The following is a 21,729-nucleotide window of genomic DNA, read 5'->3' as shown; positions in this document are numbered from 1 at the left end:
GAATACCTCTGGGAGGACATGGGCAGGGTATTATTAACCCCATTCAACAGACAGGACAACCAAGGTCTAGAATCTTTTGCATCAGTGAACCAGTGAGTACAGTCATTACACACTCGCTTTAGAATTTTCACATGCTACTTTCACTTTCAAGCCACGGGTTATGTGCCTACAGAATGAAAAGTGTTCTGTTTTTGAATCAAGGCTTTGTAAAATGTCAAGTTTTTAATACAAATTGGTCCCAGTCTTTCTCTAGGTCCTAGCTATTAACATATTCTTATTAACTTTCCTCTCTATTTTAGCAATTTTACCTGGACTTTTATTATTTTTCTGATAAATATTCTAATGGCTTTTTTGTTCTTACAAAAAGGGTACATATTTATTGCAACAATTTGGAAAATATTAAAAATAAAACTATTTAAAAATTTAAAATTGCCTATAGTAACATCACTCAGAAATGTACATGAATGCCACTTTGAAACATCCATTTATTTTTTTTATAAAATTCTTTAAGGCAGAAAATGGGGTTATTCCATTTGATAATATTTTCCTTAAATAAATATAGACTGAACATCATTCTATGCTGTTAATACTCCTTACAACCTTTCTTCCAGTAAATGTTATTGAAGATAACATACTCACAGAAAAGTACACAATCATCAGCATCCAGCTTGATGAAAATTTGTTCACAAAGTAAGTATCTTTATGTATCAGCCAGCAAACAAGAAACAGAACGTTGTCAGAACCCCGGAAGCCCTTTTGTGCCCTCCTTTGGTTATCAGCACCCTCAAAGTTAATCACTAGTTACATTTGCTTGATTTTGAACTTTAGATAAATGACAAACAGTATATACCTTTTCATGTCCGGTTTCTTTTGCTGAACATCGTGTTTAGTAGGTTCACCCATGCACATATTCTTTTTGGTGGATGTATGTTATTTTATTGAATTGATCACAATAATTTAATCAAGCATGAAAGCAATAACTCTTCTATTGTAGGACACTTAGTTTCTCATTTCTCACTGTCATAAACATCATTACTAAGAGCTTCTCAAATGCTTTGTTCATATTTGTATATTTTCCATAGGATGAATTACTAGAAATAAAAATTCTGGTTGAAAAATTTTTTAAAGTTAACTTTATTCTTATATGATATGGTAGTTATATGAACTAGATTTTCATTAGTGCATTATTCTCCAGTTAATAAGTCTTCTTAAATGCTAACAGACATCATGATATGTTTCTTGGATATATAAACAGCCTGACCTAGCTAAATATTTTACTTCTCAAATATTTATTGTTGTAGGATGTGAAAAGAAATATAAATACTATGCTGTTTATGTCTAATTTTAATGCTTCCTTTCCTTAAGCCTAGAAATTTATTATTCTAAGTAATAATTATTGCCCCCATGTTTTTATAAGTTGAATTTGTTCTTTCTGTAAGTCCCTTTTTAAGAACTTGTTTCTTATTCCAAAAGTCAAACATGACTAATGTTTGAAAGTACAGATAAACAAGAAGAAAATGAGAAGCATCCAAAATCTCCCCCAAATCACTGTGGGCCTTTATTTATTTGTTTATTTATTTGCTATGTCTCTCTTTGTAGTTGCTTCAATGTACATTTATATAATAATTTTTCACAAAATAATAAAAAGTGAATTGTACTGCACAAAAAGCTTGATAACCTGCTTTTTTCTCTTAATATGTCATAGACAGTTTTCCATTACAAACATCTCTTGATCCAAATAACATTACTCAACCCACTTGTGTGTTTATATGCTTATCTACATTCTCTCCAGAGTATTTTGTAAACATCAAACTGGAAAGAAGGTGAGAGTTCCTTATTACTGAAAAATCTCACTACAATTGTTTGGTGTTTAAAGAGTCCTGGCATCCAGCAACCCAAGAAGCCCAGGTGAGAATGTGTTTATTGATGTCATTCTCTAGCCTCTAACCTATCCCCTCCCCTCAGTTTGCTCCTGACACCTCCGTCCTACCAAATGGAAAATGTTAACTCCTCCTTCTTGACTTTCATCTTCATTTCAGTTTCTAGCTATGGTTCTTGAATGCAGAGGTCTGCAGTTCTTGGATCATCTCTAAATAAGCCTACTTCTGAGAAACATCAAATGGTTATATTCATTTCCCTGGAGAGTCACTGTTAGTTAACTTTAATTTATAGGCATGCTGGGCTTTATCAATTAGAAGGGCTGTTTCCATCATAAACTGTATGAGCTGATGATGCAATGGTTAGTTAACTAAAAAAATATGTAATCACTGTAAGGAACATACAGTTTTAAATTAACTTACTTAGGATTTGGAATGGGCCCAGTATTTTTCTAATAAAATGCAGGAGGCTGAGGAGGGGGTATCTCGTTGCTGTAGTCCCACCACAGAATAATAATTGACAGGACTATTACTTTCCATTTAGCCTACTAGAAACTAGTGTATATTTTTGGTGTGTTAATATTGTTTGCATTTTAAATACTTCAGCAGGCAAACCAATGAGAGATATGAATCCCTGATACAAGTTTTACCCAAGATAAGAGAGGAAATTATAAAAAACTTGCTTATAAAACACCCTTGACTTCAGCCAGGAAAAAGATAACATCGTTGAGAATCAATTACGATTTATTTACCAAGCCTAGTCAATGTTTGAGTGTCTTAAAGGGCATTAAAAGTGACAATACATGTGTGAAAAGTTTGTTGTCTTTACTCTTTGACAGAGCTCAGTCGGCAAAGCATTAGAATCAAAACTAAACTTGAGATGAAAGGTCATTGCTTCTTCACCAAACTATCTAACCTCTAGTTTAAGCACAAGTGTAAAACCATCTGCCTACCAGGAGGCAAAGAAGCACAAAATCCATTAACACCATATGTATCAACAGAAGTGAGACTTCAGAGCCTCAAATGTTTTTCATTTTTTTTCTTCATTATTATCTGCCAGAAACTTAGTTGGAATGGTTCCCTTTCCTTAAACTGCATTAAATTTCAACTGAATTATGCATGCCCCCTCCCCTTATTATTACACACATTTTCTCATCTGTGTCTATACTTCAGAAGTAACTGCTTCATTTTGTTGGCAAAAATAAGAAATTAATCCAAAAGGAGGCAACAATATTTTGTTTTCAATTTCCTTTTTTTCTCCCTAGGAGAACTAGCACATCTTCCAATGCATTGCAAAATAAAGATGCTGACTCAGTCTCTTAAATCATCACCAGAGTAAGGCACAGCTCTTAATGAGCATTCTCTGTACCAGAATTTGTTTTATTAAATGAGTGAAAAATAACTTTTCCTCACCCGAAATCATCCTTAGTGAAATAAAAATCTTAAACTAAATGCTCTCACACTTATACAAAACATGAAGGAGGACAAACAAAAGAAATACAAAGTAAAACAAAATTGCTACTTAGTTGGAATTTGTACTTTGGAAATCTTATAAAAATGGGGTATCAACTGTTGTCCATATATGGGAGTAAAATGCTTGCCAACTGAAAAAAATGGACAAACCAAGCTGACCTTCAGGGGGCAGGAAAGAAAACAAGGTAAGTGGGAAAATTTCAAATACAGTTAATAATGGTTGTGCCTCATTTTTTGTGGATGTAGATTTATCTAAATAAAAATCCTGTGCATTTGTGACTTATAAAGCATAGACATTTTTATATCAGTTACTTCATTTGATCCCCCTCCCCTCTGTAACCCTGAGAATTAGACAGGGCATAAATTACCTCCCCAAAATTCCAGATGCAGAACTGAAGTTCAACAGTATTAAATGACTTGTGCAAGGCTACTTGTGGCCAGTTATTGCAGTCTCCTGTCTTTGAAAGAGTCCTGCCCTACTGCCTTTTTTATTAACTGATAGAAAAGAGTTTATATAAAAAAAGTCTTTAGAATGCTGTAGTGGCTCAGCAGTAGTATTTGAACAAAGGGAAGTTATAAATTATTGGAAAAGATGATCTACATAAAATATTAAATTCAAGTGGTTAATTTCAGCCTATTCCATCAAAAATTTTCAAAGATGCTTACATTCATATTTTAACCAGGGATATTTAAGTTTCTCTTTTGCTTATGATAATGTTGGTTGATTGAAGTTTCATCAATTTTCCTTTTCCCACTGGCAGAAAAAGCCAATGATAGAACAGCAGGAGGAAAAGGGAAGAAAATAAAAAGGATCTGCATGTTCCTAAGACTTTGATATTATTGATTGACTATGAAGTAGCATCACTGTGAGGACTAGTTGTTGATCTGCTAGCTGACTTCAAAATAGTCTCCTAACTTGTCTCCCTGCCTCTTCCAACCCTCTCCCTCCCTTCCCTCCAACCTTGATATTTCTGGCAGATTATTCCAACTGTAGTTAATTTGTGCAAAACCTTCCATAGCTGGTTAAGAAAATATAAACTCTTCTTTACCCTGGGATTCAAGACCTCTGCATTATAATAATTCCTAAAATTTATAAATTGCTATTATAGACCAGATATCTCAGACACAATCCTAGGAAATGCTTTAGAAATGAGAAAACTGAGACTGAGAGAGGTTAACTTGCCCTAGTTAAGTATGATAGATCAAATTATGTACCTTGATTTAGACATGTTCTTAATCACAATCCACATTCCTGTGGGTGTGAAGCTGTTGTGAACAGGACTCCTACAGATGTTATGTTTAGTTAAGATGTAGTCCAACTGAATGATGGTGGGTCTTAATCTGGGATTACTGGAGGCCTTATAAAGAGAAAGTCACAGAAAGAAGCCAGAAGCTGGAAGTCAATGGGAACCTGGAAGAGAAAGGAAAGGACATCCCATGTGACAGGAAATCCAAGAAATGCAAAGATTGCTGTCCAGCCAGCACTGAAAGGCAAAAAAGTCCAGGAGAAGCAAGCTTTCTAGCCTCTGAAAACATGAGACAAGAAACTCCTGTTGTTTGTGGATTTGTGATGGAAGCTCTAGGAAACTAAGACAGTTGGGTGATTAGCAAGTGGTGGAGTCTGTCCAAATCCAGGCCTGCTGAACTCCAAAGTCCAGCCTCTCTTTACAGATTTATTTTGGGCTGTCAGGGCATACATAGCCTCCATTATCTTCAGCCTAGAGTGCTTGTATGCTCTATGTATTCCAGAAAAACATGTTCTTATATTGAATCCATTCCTGTGACTGTGAACCCATTATAAGTAAGATCTTTTGATGAGGTTACTTCAGTTAAGGTGTATCCCATTTCAATCAGGATGGGTCTTAATCCTTACTGGAATCCTTTATAAGTGGTGTAGAATTCAGACAGACAGAGAAAAGCCACAGTAGCAAGGAGCTGAAATTCAGCAGAATCCAGAAGAGAACAGAGAGGCCAGGAGAGGCTGCCATCCATGGGCCTTGCCAGGTGACAGGCTAAGGACCAAAGATTGCCAGCAGCCAGCCCTAGAATACCACAGTCTTCAGGAAGAAAGCGTTGCCCTAAGATGCCTTGATTTAGACTTTTTCCCAGCCTCAAACCACAAGTGAATAAATTCCCATTGTTTAACCCAACCCATTTCATGGTATTTCCTTGAGCAGCCTAGAAAACTAAAATAACTTGTTTCCCTACATAGTTCTATGTTGTTGTGGAGACTGTTTCTCTACCTGGAATGTTCTTTTCAACCTTACTGCCTGTAGAAATGTCGTTAGATCTTCAGGAACTAATCTCAAACATCACTTTCTCTTTGAAGTCTTTCTTGAATTTTACCTCCAGTGATCTCCCAAACATGGGGGGAAAAATCCCACAAACATCTCACCCTTCTTTGAACACCTACAGATTGTCACATAATTCTTATGGTACTACTTACTTTATTCTTCTTCTATAGTGGTTATTGCTCTGTCCTTGTTAAAACTTTGCAAGCTCCTTCAGGAACTGGGATTTATTTATTAGTAATGTCCTTTAGCTCCTATCAGTAATTAAATGTTTCAGTAAAGATTTGTAACATTGGATAATAAACACCACCTAGAATATAACATGTCTAAAATGGAACTTTTCCTTTTCTCTCTCAAATCTCTTTCTCCTTCTATCTTCTCTGATTAAGTGAAGGGGACCGACCACCAGCAACCAATGAGCCAGCAAAATCCTGGGCACCAGTCTTGAATTCTCCCTTTACCTTGCCCTACATCCAAATGCACATTCCGTGGGTTTACCTTCTAAATATCTCTCCAACTTTTCGATTTTGTTTCATCAGCCATATCGCTTATGCTCTCTTTATAAACATATGATAATGAAAAGAACCAAGAGAGTAGGTTTTTTTTCCCAATGTACCTCTGTCCTGGATCCTTCCCATCAACTTTTAAACAAGGTCAAATTCCCAATTTATAAAACAAACAACTAAAAACTGCAACTCCTTTAATTTTAATTCCCCCTCTGGCTAGCTCCCTATGTTTCTTCTCCTTTATCCTTTATAGCCAAAGTCTTCCTTTTCTTCACCTCCCAAACACTTCTCATTCCACTTTACCTGGCTTCTCCTGCGTGGTTCAATTTACTCCTCCACCTCCTCATCTGCAATCTACTCCAAGGCTTTTGGTCTGAACAACTGGAAGGATGATGTTGCCATTTACTTAGGTGCATGGGTTGAGTTTGGTTTTGGACAGGTTAAGCAAGAGATGCCCATTAGTCATTGTTGATGAGGCATTTATGTATATGAATCTGGATGGAGGTCAGAGATTAGGTTACAATTGGATCTGTAAAGTTGATAGTTGTCAAAATACAGAGGATACATAAGCCAGGATAAATTCACTTAAGGCAGTGATCCTCAATCCTGGCTGCACATTAGAGTCACCCAATGCACTTTTAAAAATCTCCCAAAGCCAGGCCTTATTCTAGACCAATCAAATCAGAATCTCTAGGGTGAAACCAGGCATCAGTATTGTCTAAAAAATTTCCTGGGTCATACTGATGTATAGTCCTTCATGGATCTGGGGATTGAAGTAGCTAAAAGGGGAATGACTTGTTTCCAAACAGTACTTAGCACAACCAGTATTTAACTTAAATGTAGTTCACATGAATCAGCAGAGAATTTTTCACTGCCTAACAAAAACTAAGTACAGTATTTGAATTTCCAGAACCCTTCCATTCCATTCTTCCAAATGTCTTACTGCTTAAAATCCTTATCTGTGTATTGTTTTTTACAAGAAGATGGGTAAAACAGAGCAGAGAACATTGATTATTATTTTTTCAACAAACATATTTAAGGGCTGGGACACTGTGTTAGTTTCATGAGACTGAAAGACAAGATGCAGTTCCGACCCCAGAGACATTCCAGTATAGCCAGAGAAGATAGACTTGTAAACAAATAAGAATGATCAATAGGCTATATGAGAATGTAAAGGTAAAGTGGCCAATGCAGAGAAGAGAATCAGTTTAGGCTTTATGCAGAAGGTGATGCTTGAGTCAAATCTTGGGACAAACTGCTTGATATTTGCAGGCAGACAATTTGGGGTTAGGGAAGCTTCCTGGCTGCTGAAACAAATACTATGCAATGGGTTGGCTTAAACAACAGGAATTTATTGGCCCATGGTTTTAAGGCTAGGAGAAGTCCAAAATCAAGGGGTCATCAAGGCGATGCTTTCTCTCAGGGGACTGTGGTATTCTAGGGCTGGCTGCCAGCAATCCTAGGTCCTTGCTTTTCTTTCACTTTGCAATGCACATAGCTGCCTCTCCTGGCTTCTCTTTTCTCTTCCAGGTTCCACTTATTTCCAGTTTCCGGCTGCTCCCATGGCTTTCTCCCGTTAAGTCTGAATTTCAATTCTGCTTATACAGGACTCCAGTAATGGGATTAAGACCCATCCTGATTCAGTTGGGCCATACCTACTTGCAATGGGTTCACATTCACATGAATGAATGACGTTTAAGAGCATGGTTTTCTGGGTTACACAGCTCCAAACTACCACACCCTAGATGAGAAAGGTGTGAGAAAGAGAGCCTGGTAAACCTGAATTTAGGAAACAGCAAATAATTTGGCCTGCAGAGTTTGTTTGAGTATGCATGGGTGGAAGTAGAGGATACATGGGATGGGCATAGTGTTGATTTATAAGCCGTTTCAATGCCTTTACACTTTTTCCAGATAACTTCCTTCTGTAGCACAGTGTACATGCAGTATAGGTAACAGGAAGCCACGGGATGAATGTTATAGAGCCAGAATTGTATTTTCCAGCAAACCCCAGAAAAACATCTCATATCTCACCAGTTACATCTGTAATCTTTGGAGACAACGTGTGGTCCACAGGATTCTAGTCAGTGCTTCCTTATCTCTTTAGATATGCAGCTTCTAAAGTGGGATAATGGGATTACCTTCACAGGAATCCTCCTTCAAATGTTTGCCCCTTTTAGCGTGGTCCTTCCCTCCTCATCCTCCTCCATTCTCTTTATTTTGCTGAACAACCACTTGCCGCAGGTGGCCCATTACCTCAGGCTTCAGAGAGATAGTGACTGCCCCTGACTCCCTGATAGCATCCAGATTGATGGTCTGGATTACACAAGGCCCTTTCTTGCCAGGTAGAGAGGATCATTGTGTTGTAAAAGAGAGCCCAATCCCTCCTCCACTCCTCCAGAGCTGCCTGGGGGAATTGACTCTTTCTGTGCATTTGCGATAAACCCTATTGCACCATGGACCACCACTATCTTAAAGGAAAGAGGGTTGGTGAGATGTTCTGGTGAGTCAGTGTTCAATCATCAAGGAGGAGGGAGGGAGAGCAGCAAATATGTCTCAATAAAGCTTTGCAGACAGCACATGCAGCGGCAATAGAAGCTGCCATGGGCAACTCCTATTCAAGACATAAATCACAGGTCATTTTCCCACAGATAGTCTTGTTGTTTAGTTCAAAAATTACTCTGTGCCCCCTTGGACCCAGGCGAGGCCTACAAGCTTCAGCCTCCCCTCACAAAGAGGGTGGCTGGAACCCTTGCCCTGAAGGATCGTCTCTACCCTCCTCTTTAGAAACCCCCACTCTGCTACCATCTGGAAGGCAGCAGACCTGTCGTTTATAGCCTGAATTCCACTGCTTGACTGAGTGAACTTGGCAAGCTGCTTAACCTCTCTAAGCCACAATATATACAATTTTTTCTTTTTTTTTTCACCTGAAGTAATACAGGCCTCTTCCTGACTTTCTGAAATGCTGGATAAATTCAAATTTGAGCTTTTTGGAGGAAATAGTCAAAACATTTGCACCTATTGCAATCCACTAATTCATCTCAAATTTATTTTTTAAATTTGAAGTAGAAAAAAGCAAAATTAATAACAGTCCTCTATGATATCTATTGGGAAAGAGAAAGTATTTAATAGTTCAAATTTAAAACTTCACACAAAATGGCAACTTTTTAAAATCATGAATATTTACTGCTATTGTGTCTTCCCAAAATATGAGACAAAATAAAATTTGGGGAATGCTTCTGAGATCCTGACCAAAAAATGTGGCCAATATCGCTCTGTATTTCAAACTACAAAGGAAGTCATAAGATGTAATATTCCACTAATGTGATATAGATAAGTAATATAACCTGGCAGCTCAGTTGTATTTTTAAGTCCATTTCTTTCTGATAAGAACAGATCCGTTTTTAAAAATTCTCTTCTTTACCTCTCAGAACATGGGAGTGGTGTTCCTAGAACTGTACAATTAATCTACTTTTTTGCTTAGACCAAACTGGAGCTGTTCTTAATCACAAGGAAAGGGGGTGGAGGGGAGCCAGTCAAACAGGATTATTCAAAGGAAAGAAAGCTAAGTGGATTTAAAATTGCAACCTGTCACTGCCTTCTACAAGTCATATTGGAAGAACTGAAAAATAAAATAGAATTTTATCGAAAGTATAAAACCTAAGGAGGAGAAACAACTTTGGATTTTAAAAAGAAATGTGTTAACTGCCATGGTTACTTGGTAGCTTAGATGGCTCAAAATGAAAAATATTATATAACAGAATTGGAGGTGTATGTGTTTCCTGACAGCTCTATTCTCTTTCAGGCACCACAGGTCAAGAATAGCATATCACTAGGGGTGTCTGATGTTCTCAATTAGACAACTGATACCTTTTATGTGTCTAGTATTCTTTTCTAAATCAACCATTGGTTGACATATCTTCAAATAACTTCATAGATTCAAGGCTTTTCTCCTATTCCATAGTTTAAGACACTGCAAAAGGGCGGTTCATCCTCAGTGTCACACAACAACCCTTTCTGCTCCTCTAGCCACCTCACCTTGCCCAAAATCACCCATACTCCTAAACACCCCACCCCTCCATACACACGTATACATACACACTGCTGTTTCACGGCCAAGAACCCAGGATTATAGTCTATTGCATTTTAAGTCATAGCATGTCATTAGAGTCTCAATGTATTACTTCCCATTGCTTTTTAAAAGAGAAAGAAATGCTTAACACAAATAAATTAAACTCCAAAAATAGAATATCAAGCACCATGGAATTTGGATGAAAATAATACTAGTAAACCCCAAAATTACACCCTTCTCCTTATGAATATGGATGGCCTTATTGCCATAAGTCAAAACATGAGTCAACAATAAAACCAGATATTAAATTTATGTCTCCCTACTCCTTATTCTGAGTTCTTGCCACCAAGCTAATTCATGAAGCCTCCTAAATGATAATTAGCAATGACAAAAATAGATGGTTGTAAAACAGAGGAAATCCTAAGATCTTCAAAAGGTCTACTCTAGAGTTGTAACTACAATAAATATCTAGTACATATTTTGACCCAACTTTTTAGAATTTAATGTTAAAAAGCTCACTCACATACTCATTACCATGAATTTTGCAAATTTATTATAGACTAAGCTATTAAAGATGGGGAGAAAAAAGATCCCCATAAATTAAATTAAATATAATTGTTTCTCAAGTGTTAAGTGCTAAAGCAAGGGACAAAAGTTAAGACCCAAAGGAGACTGGAAAAGAGGAGTAGACGGAGGGGAAATTTATTATGAATCCCTCAGAGTGCTGCAGAAATTCAGTTATCATGATTTTATGGGAAGAACTAATATGATTAATTTGGAAACCTAAAATAAGGAGAAATTCAGCATATCTGCAAATCATAATTAAACAATGTACATCATAAGTGGGAAGCATCAGGAATCCATACTCTCTCTTTGGTGTTGAAATACTGTTTAAGATAAAGTATAATTTCAACAAATATTGAATTAAGAGGACAGATGGCTTGGGAAATTCTGTAGGGGGTATGCAGACTTTTATTTTTAGATTGTTAATTTGTGCAGAACTCTAATATTTGTTGGCTGCTGGTGATTAGCCCACCAAGTAGCTAGTCATAGAATGATAGGAAATAGTGGTTTCATTTGAGAGAGCAGTAGGGGGATATGTTGGGTCATAAAACCCTTTATTGTCTGTTGATAGAAACAGAGGTCTGGGTGATCTGGAAGTCAAACTGGACAAGACACTGAGATGACCGCTAAACCATCAGCTTTTATAGCTCTTCATTCCCCAAATATGAGAGTTGACACAATTAAATTAACATTCAAGGCCTGACTCCATCACTAACAAGTCTTGTGACTATAGGATTTTGATGGAATTTACCCCTTCTATGTCATCTTACCTCTTGGAGTCCAAATTCTCTTATAATACCTAAATGATAGTTTTGTATGAACCTGGCACTATTATATGTTTTACATGTGTTTACTTACATAGCCCTTAAAACAACCTATGAAGAGGTTGCTATTATGATCCTAATTTTATGGAAGAAAAAACTGTGGCACAGATAGGTTATATAATTCACCAAAGACCATACCTCTGGATGAGCTTTGTGTCCACTCCCTACAACATCTGTGTTCTTAATGAATTCTCGATACATCCTCTTTAATTACAGTGATAACAGTGAGGTTAAAATTAGAAAATCTATGGGAAAGAGTTTGGAAAAGTTTAAGAACACAGAAGAAAAAAATTATTAATTTTAAGGACTTTTCAATCCAAAACACTGTTGGAGGAAATTATGTAGCATCTACATTGACAATCTCTTGTGTTTTCCCAACATCTGTTTCACCTTCCTTGGTTAAGAGTACCTGATTTTCCCTGGGGAACCATCCGTTTCCTACTTTCATTTTCTGTGGGTTAGGTGGGACTGGCCTCACTCTTGCCCTCAAGATTGAGAATATTGAAAGCTGGTTTTACACCTTTTCTGGACCAAGCGAAAGGTTAGTGGAGAGCTAAAGTCAAGGCCCTGCATGCCCTACAAACTTCAGTCCTGGGAATGCCTTGCCATGGAAAGCACTATGTTACAGGCAATGAATCAGAAAACCTTCTCTTTTCCTCCTAAAGTCTGCCATGAAACAGCTGCTTGGCCTCAGTTTCCTCATTTATAGAAGTCTTCAAGTTTTTGTCTTATCGGTGGCCAGAGGCAAACATAATTATAGATCTTAATGATAAGGAAGCAACATGCTTTACCTATAGGTTGTCAAAAAACAAGAAACACGTGGACAAAATTACTTTTAAGCAAAAAAGTTTTCCTTCTTGCTGCCTCTCACCATGCTCAAGCAGAGACAGGAGGAAAGTGGTGGGGGAATCTCTAGTTAAAGGGTGTAGTGAATCAAAATAAAATAGCTCTTTTCCTACTGTCATGCTGCCTCAGCATCTCTGACCTTGTCGTTAGCAACGTAAGGGGATTTTGCATTGTCATAATGCCTCAGCATCTTAGATTCTGTCGTTAGGTTCCTCAGTGACCACCCCTGACACCTGCTTATGTAGATAAGCAACTTCTCCCTGTCCTCCCCGTGTCCTATTTTTTGCACCCCTGCAAAATTCAAACTCCCCAATCACAACTCTTTCTTGACCAACTGCTCCAGCTCCATCCATGTAAAACTATAAAGGCTTAGTCCCCAGGCCCACTGTAACCTTTTGCTCCCACCTGCTGGTTGAGCCTACACTCCTCTGTGACCCCGTGAGGCATGCCACTCCACTCTGTTCTAGATCCTGTGAGTACCAATAAACTCTTCATCCATACATCTCTGATATAACTTCTCCTTGCCAAACCTGGGTGTAAGAAAGAGCCTTATAAAACAGAGGGTATGCCCCACAATCTCACCCATCTCATTCCCCTCTGAAACTAAGAAAGATAACACTTCCATTAGCTGGCCTATAGAAGCCATTTCTCCAAAGAAATTCCAAAGACCAGGTCCTTCAAGCTACCTCAGGAGAGGACTGAAAGCCTCCTTCTTTGTTGAAGCTCAGTGGGTGTAATTATGCCCAGTCCAGATAGAGCAGGACATTATTCTGTCATGCAGTTTAATTAAAACTGGTGTTTACAAAGATGAAAAATATATATAAATAATAAAAATAAATAAAGGGAAAATGCAAAAAAAAATGATACCTGCACTTACCTATCATTTTGGAATTGATAACCATTTTAGGTCTACAGAGTTTTTCAGTTAGGAATCTGGTGACCATTTAGATAAGGGAGCATCATTAAAAAGGTGCTTTGAGCCAGGACAAGCCAAACTGAAGAGGGAGTTTCCTGGGATTTTCTTCCAGCTTTTGTTCCTTCTAGTTTTATTATTTCTGTGATTCACCCTTCTTTGATCTTACTGTCCTCTTTCTTCCTCTCATCCTCCTTCCTTTCCTCAGTACACTTCAACTTGAATACATTTCTCAACTTCTTGGAAAAAAGCAGTTTAAGGGCAGCAGCAAGGTTAATCATATAACAACAAATAGAAACATACTGTCGACCCTGGAAACTGGCATTCCACCAGGTTTACCTGTTCCTGACCGTGATTATATCACCAGCTTGGGCGTGAAGAGCCTATTGGCAGCCATGTAGCTCAGCAGCCAGTGAAGCTGGGAATACCGCATATAGGTTCAGTATTTTTAACCTGTGTTTGATCCCCCTACTCTGCTACATTACAGTTAGCTGACTAAAAGAACACTTGCCTTGCTGCATTTACTAGAATTTCAACAAGTATGGCCTCAAAGATCTCAGACATGTTTTCCTATATTTTTATAGCTACTAATTCATACATTAAATTTTATGAAATGTTTTTCTCATCATTCCCTATCATTTAGGTAAACTGTTCCTAAATAATCATTTGACCAGCTATCTTTGTTCAGGCCTGGCTTCCCTCTGTCCCAGCCCACATAGAACATCTACATGCCACCTGAATGTTCTTGCTGCTGACAGCCCCGTTTCTCCCCAAACTGTCACCATCTGGACATCACTGTGCACTTCTGAGAACCCACGCATGTGGCTGCCAATCTTCTCCCCCTGTCAGGCTGTGAGCTTAGCGTTTCTCCAGGATTCCAGCCCAGTGACTCAAGTGAATCTAAAGTTGTTTCTTCCCCAGTATCCTCATTCCTCCAGCTTTAAAAATTATAGTTCACATCTATTGATAAAAACAAGAAAATTCCCTTTTGATTAGAGGAAATATTTTCAATCTGTCTTACCACCAGACTGAAGGTGAACTATATATTTCCCAGGTGATTTGCCAAGTCACACCACAGAAGTTAAAATAAGTTCTGCCAAGAAAATGGCATAAACACTTGGAAAGCAATTCAATTGTCTCTTTAATCTGAAAATATCACTTTAATCAGAAAACTTTATTTTTCTCACTTACTTCGAAAGAATGTGCCTGCTGAAAAACATGATTCCTTTTATAGTGTTATAATAACATAAGTTTTAAAATTTAGGCAAATATTACAAAGTTAATTCTACCATCTCTTTGTTGTTAATTCAGGGACTTATTTTTCTTAATTAACAAGCATTTGGCTCAATTAATTAATTAACTTGAGAAACATTTATCAGTACCTAAATTATGAGAATACAGAGATGGCCAAGACTTGAAAACAGCTCTGAAGCTTACAGCCTAGTAGGAAAGGCGGAGGGGAAAAACAACACTTTCAGTTCAGCTCAAGAAGCACAACCATCTAGACCCAAAAAGCCCTTCGGAGAACGGTGCTTAATTTCTCAACCGTTTTGGTTCCTTTAAAGGCAGAGCAGGGAGATTTTGAATTTGTATTTAAATTATCAAGACAACAAAAACTTCATCCATAAATAAATAATAAGAAACTATGACGACCATGATAGAATTCTTTAAAAATTTATTTTGTTTTTCTTTAACTACTGTTGGTTTTACCTCTGTGCAATCATATTTTTCAGAATTAGAATCAAATGGGAAGTTTTTCCATCTTCACATGATCTTTATATTCCATTATTCTCAAACTTAGTGTAGCGGGATTGTAAAAATACAAATTGCTGGGCCTTACTGCCAGAGCTGCTGATGGAGCTTGAGAACATACACTTCTGAGCAGTCTCCCTGTGATGCCGATGCTACTAGAACCCTACTCTGAGAACCAATTATTCTATCCCATCTGACTATCATGGGGAGGATTGTGTTTTGTGAAATCTCCCCAAAGTATTTATAAATGCCCATCTATTAGCTACTGATCAACACTTAACCTTTTCCACCATCTTGAGCAGACTTGGCTACTCTTCCATAGTGTACTTGAGAGAGCACCAGGAACTGCCGTCTGCAGGTAGGGAAAATTCTAGGACGGCCAGCCTGTGATAAATGTCCTGGTTCAGTCCCTCAGGCTGCCATGAGACAAACTGGTCCAGACCTACATACTCCCAGTATGTACATGAGGGTTACTCTGCTCCCAAGGACTTGCTCTGACCTGGTGAGGGGATAGGGAAGGGACCAGTCAGAGTGCCATGAGATCCTACTGCTTTTAGGTTGCCTTTTTCTTGATTTTGCACTTGCCCTATTACTGCAATACTTTAACTGTTTTCTGGAATTCTGAGAAAGTCATTTCTGCTAGTTCTTACTGATTTTTAAAAATTTTATGGAGGGTAATGGAAGCCTGAAGCTTCTTCTATTCATGATTCTTTTATTATAAAACCTTTCTGAATTGCCACATGATTTTCCACAATTAAATTATGTGCATATCCTAAATTTAAACAGCATCACCATTAAGAAAAAAGTAGCTTTCAAATATTCCTAAATTCCCATCTTCTTACTAACCTTCCCTTTCATCAGCATAAAGTGAGAAAGGCTTAACTTCATCGTTTATCAGATGATAAGTTAAAAGGGTTGAAGACCAGTGTTTGCTAAAGCTGCTGGAATACAATGTATCAGAAATGGGTTGTTTTTTTCAATGGGGTTTTATTAGGTTACAAATTTACAGTTCTAAGGCCATGAGAATGTCCCAGTTAAGGCTTCTTCTTTGGAGAAAGGCTAATGGCATCCAGAGTTCCTCTGTCGCATGGCAATGTCTGCTGATCCTTCTCTCCTAGCTTCTGGCTTCAATGGCTGTCTCCAAATGTCTCTCTGTGTAAGCTCTCTGGGCTTTTATTGTCTTTAGTTGTCGCATAAAGAATTCCAGTAAAGGATTAAGACCCACCTTGAATTGGGTGGGTCACATCTCCATGAAAACAACCATTTGCAAAAGGTCCCACCCACAATAGGTCTGCCCCCACAAGAATGGATTAAAAGAGCATCGCCTTTTGTAGGGGTACATAACAACTCCAAATTAGAACAACCAGTAACACTGAATTTAATCCCAAATTCTAATACTCAAATTCAGCTCTTCTCCCCTGGCCCCAGGTACCCATCTTGACTGTTCGATGTGTAGAGCCTTGTTGTAGATGAGGCCGTGTGATTACAGTCTTAGCATCATTTTCATAACAGAAATTCTCTTGTTTGGTGTTTTTGTTTCCTAGCTGCTAAACACACATACACACACACACAAACACAAACACACCAAATGTGTTGTCTTAAAATGGGAATTTATTGGCTCACAGTTTCAGAAGATAGATGGCTTGCTTCCTCCCAGAGTTGTTATCTGCTGGCTGGGTGGAAATCTTTGGGGTTCCTTGGCTTTTCCATCACATGGCAAGGCACATGGCAGTGTCTTTTCCTTTCTCCTCTGGGTTCCATTGACTTGCAACCTCTGGCTCCTCCCCGTAGCTTCTCTTTATGAGATCTTCTCTGTAAATCCTCCAGTAATAGGATTAAATCTCATCCTGATTTAGTTGGGCCACACATTAACTGAAGTAACCTCATCAAAAGATCCTATTTACAATGGATTCCTATCACAAGAATGCATTAAGATTAAGAACATATTTTACTGGGGTACTTAACTCCAAACCACTACAGTTGGGTTGTACCCAATTATGCTACTCTGAAGTGCCTGTTCCTGATATTTCAGCTTAATTTTGATCTTCAGACTAGAAAAGATTGCTTATAATTAACACAATAATATTTCCTTTTAAAACTCATGAAATTTCTTAAGCCAGGTGCATTTGAGTTTCCATTGATGGTGGTGTTTAACATGTAGCAATTTTACATAAAGGAATCATGATATCTTAGAGATTAAAAACTAAGCACACATCAGGTCAATAAAATCATAGACACTTGCAACTATAAAATGTTATTTTAAAGTAACAAAAAAGGTCAGAACCTGAATTCTAGACCTGACTTAGCCAGTAATTGGCCACGTGGCCTCCAGAAAATAACCCATCAGGTTCTGAATTTCCACATCATAAAAAAAATTAATAAATAAAAATAAAAGAGAGATGTAGAAAATATTAGAGACAGAAAGGACTGTAATAAAGACCTAGTGGTTCCCAACCTGGGGTTTCTGGGCCAACCAAGTCCATGATACTTTTCAGTGGATGACAATGAGCTATTTTCCTTACAGAGGTTTGTTCCTTCCATGACCCTCACAGGGGTACTAGTTTACAAAGATGCAGAGGGAAGAAATTCATTGTAATTTGGGAAAAAAAAAAAAAGTCTGATATACTTACTACTTACCAAAAAATAACCTCTGTTCTAATCCCCAGTTAGCACTAGCTCTAGCCCTGCTTTTGGTTTTCAACACCTTTGTTCTCTTTGACAGTCACTTGGATGCTTGCCACATGTTATAATCTTTCAACCACATAATGCAAATATGATGCAAAAATCAACTCCAAAGTGAAATCAAAGATTCTGCAAAAGAATGATGGAACTACAAAAGAGAATGATTTGAATATCAAAGGATTAAAGAGATCTTCGGGCCTGGATATTTTCCTCTCCCCGCTGAACCCTCTCCATAAAAAAATTACCTTCCTTGTGAACTTGCAGAGAAAGTTAAATGTAAGGTGAAGGTTTGTAGCAAAAAATTATGCCAAAATAAAATGAACAACATGTGTGTCACTATCTTTATTGGTCTATGATACCTTTAAATATGAATATACTTTAGCTGCAAGTATTACCAAAATATACTAGTTTTTGTAATTTTAAATTTCAACTTCTAAGGTAGAGTGACCCTAGTTTTATATGCACTCACTTCAATGGTCCTTTCCTGGAACCAATTATCCTCATATAATCAGCATTGTCTATATTTTTAAATGCCTGATGGATATAATAAATTTAACCACAGTAAACCTGCATAAACTAACAAAAACATCAGATTTCTATGGCTTTGGCTAGCAGTGTATCCACCCAGTAATCCTGCTTTTCTTATACTGATCAGAAGCTGTGATTAATATGTTTCATTAATAAAGTTCTGAGAAAGGAATTACTACACATTAAATACAGTTTGGCTGGCACAATTTATAAAATATGGGGCTCATGATGCATGAAAGAATAATAAAAATTGTCCTTAATATGAATAGATTGGAATTCAACACATACACCAACCCTTAAATTTTACAGAAGTAGAAACTGAGGCCAGATGAGGTTGCAACTTGCCAAAGTCCCTTTCCAACAATGAATTTTTATTTGTTCAGTGAATCTATGTTACATTCCTAAGCTTTCCATAATTTAATAAGGGTTTCATACATCTCACTGGTGATATAAATATTCAACTTCAAGTCCTCATGGTTCCAACTAAAATTATTTCTTCTGTAGATAAATTCCACTTCATCATACTCTAGGAAAGTGACTGATTAATTAAAACAATCCTATGGCTTGTGCTACAATGGGCTTGAGTTAAAGCTTTGTTACTTCAGTTAACTAATCTCTGCCAATAAAATATATTTATAAAAAACATTTGTAACATATGCATTAAATCCTCTTCATAGAACATGTGGCTTTAAATAATGAGGAAAAGTTTGGCAAAAGCACATTTTGTTCTGCAAAACCCAGTATGCTGGGCAAAATGGTTTATGAAATTTGACTAAGGCTAAATTCCTGTTTTTCTCTCTCTGGATTGTTTGTCCACCCTGAGGACAAAGTTTTTCTAAAATTATAATATTGAAATTCTCAAGGGTACTTTTCCACCCATTTTCTAGGAAGATGGAAGAAGAGAATATTAATTGAAAACTAAGAAATAAGGAAGGTATTCATTTAAATGATCTCATATTTAATATTGTTAAGGGTCTATTTGGAGCTGCCTGATGAATATGACTAACATTTTATTTTTTTAAGTGTTGTCTTAACATTCCCACAGAAAAGTAATGAAAACAAATCCCCTGAATGCTGCTGTGACTGACCTAAGCCACTCTGATTACAGGTAACTCTTGAATTCTATCTGACCCAGAAAGAGCTTAAAGTGGGAAAGGGTTGACTCCCCTTCAACAAACTATCTGTCACCTTATAATAAAAGCAAATCTCCGGGAGGCGGGGCAAGATGGCAGACTGGTGAGCTGTATGTTTTAGTTACTCCTCCAGGAAAGTAGGTAAAAAGCCAGGAACTGCGTGGACTGGACACCACAGAGCAATCTGTCTTTGGGCATACTTCATACAACACTCATGAAAACGTGGAACTGCTGAGATCACCGAAATCTGTAAGTTTTTGCGGCCAGGGGACCCGCGCCCCTCCCTGCCAGGCTCAGTCCCGGGGGAGGAGGGGCTGTCAGCTCCAGGAAGGAGAAGGGAGAATTGCAGTGGCTGCTCTCATCGGAAACTCATTCTACTGATTCAAACTCCAACCATAGATAGACTGAGGCCAGACACCAGAGACTCTGAGAGCAGCCAACCCAGCAGAGAGGAGACCGGCATAGAAGGAAAACAACACGAGAAGCTCCAAAGTAAAAGCAGAGGATTTTTGGAGTTCTGGTGAACACAGAAAGGGGAAGGGCGGAGATCAGGCCTTGAGGCGCATATGCAAATCCCGAAGCAAGGCTGATCTCTCTGCCCAGGGCACCTTTCCTTAATGGCCCTGGTTGCTTTGTCTATTAGCATTTCAATAACCCATTAGATCTCTGAGGAGGGCCGTTTTTTTTTTTTTTTTTTTAAATCCTTTTTGCTTTTTCTAAAACAATTACTCTAAGAAGCTCAATACAGAAAGCTTCAAAGAATTGAAATTTGGGCACATCAAGTCAAGACCAGAAATAAGAGAGCTCTGAGACAAAAGGCAATAATCCAGTGGCTGAGAAAATTCACTAAACAACACAACTTCCCAAGAAAAGGGGGGTGTCCGCTCACAGCCACCATCCTGGTGGACAGGAAACACTCCTGCCCATCGCCAGCCCCATAGCCCAGAGCTGCCCCAGACAACCCAGTGTGACGGAAGTGCTTCAAATAACAGGCACACACCACAAAACTGGGCGTGGACATTAGCCTTCCCTGCAACCTCAGCTGAATGTCCCAGAGCTGGGAAGGGGGAGCAGTGTGAATTAACAGAGCCCCATTCAGCCATCATTTGAGCAGACTGGGAGCCTCCCAACACAGCCCAGCAGCCCAGAACTGCCCTGGGGGGACGGCACTCACCTGTGACATAGCACAGTCATCCCTCAACAGAGGACCCGGGGTGCACAGCCTGGAAGAGGGGCCCACTTGCAAGTCTCAGGAGCCATACACCAATACCAAAGACTTGTGGGTCAGTGGCAGAGACAAACTGTGGCAGGACTGAACTGAAGGATTAGACTATTGCAGTAGCTTTAAAACTCTAGGATCATCAGGGAGATTTGATTGTTAGGGACACCCCCCCCTCCCCGACTGCCCAGAAACATGCCCCACATACAGGGCAGGCAACACCAACTACACACGCAAGCTTGGGACACCAATTGGGCCCCACAAGACTCACTCCCCCACTCACCAAAAAGGCTAAGCAGGGGAGATCTGGCTTGTGGAGAACAGGTGGCTCGTGGACGCCACCTGCTGGTTAGTTAGAGAAAGTGTACTCCACGAAGCTGTAGATCTGATAAATTAGAGATAAGGACTTCAACTGGTCTACAAACCCTAAAAGAACCCTATCAAGGACAGCAAATGCCACGAGGCCAAAAACAACAGAAAATTATAAAGCATATGAAAAAACCAGACGATATGGATAACCCAAGCCCAAGCACCCAAATCAAAAGACCAGAAGAGACACACCTAGAGCAGCTACTCAAAGAACTAAAGATGAACAATGAGACCCTAGTACGGGATATGAAGGAAATCAAGAAGACTCTAGAAGAGCATAAAGAAGACATTGCAAGACTAAATAAAAAAATGGATGATCTTATGGAAATTAAAGAAACTGTTGACCAAATTAAAAAGATTCTGGACACTCATAGTACAAGACTAGAGGAAGTTGAACAACGAATCAGTGACCTGGAAGATGACAGAATGGAAAATGAAAGCATAAAAGAAAGAATGGGGAAAAAAATTGAAAAACTCGAAATGGACCTCAGGGATATGATAGATAATATGAAGCGTCCGAATATAAGACTCATTGGTGTCCCAGAAGGGGAAGAAAAGGGTAAAGGTCTAGGAAGAGTATTCAAAGAAATTGTTGGGGAAAACTTCCCAAATCTTCTAAACAACATAAATACACAAATCATAAATGCTCAGCGAACTCCAAATAGAATAAATCCAAAAAAACC

At 38.3% G+C, this 21,729-nt stretch overlaps 1 long non-coding RNA gene across 1 annotated transcript in view; it reads left to right on the top strand.

Moving 5' to 3' along the window:
* The window catches only part of LOC119539109, a 31,614-nt gene extending 13,626 nt beyond the window's left edge, over positions 1–17,988 (top strand). Inside the window, exons 3-5 of the long non-coding RNA XR_005217787.1 lie at positions 612–690; positions 1,793–1,908; positions 17,838–17,988. This is a non-coding gene — a long non-coding RNA (uncharacterized LOC119539109). The remainder of the gene's footprint in view (positions 1–611; positions 691–1,792; positions 1,909–17,837) is intronic.
* Positions 17,989–21,729: the final 3,741 nt, after the last annotated feature.

Source organism: Choloepus didactylus, chromosome 1 (assembly GCF_015220235.1).
Source record: "Choloepus didactylus isolate mChoDid1 chromosome 1, mChoDid1.pri, whole genome shotgun sequence".
Classification (NCBI taxonomy): Eukaryota; Metazoa; Chordata; class Mammalia; order Pilosa; family Megalonychidae; genus Choloepus; species Choloepus didactylus.
The sequence above is the reverse complement of the archived record's forward strand: the minus strand, read 5'-3'. Positions and strand labels throughout refer to the sequence as shown.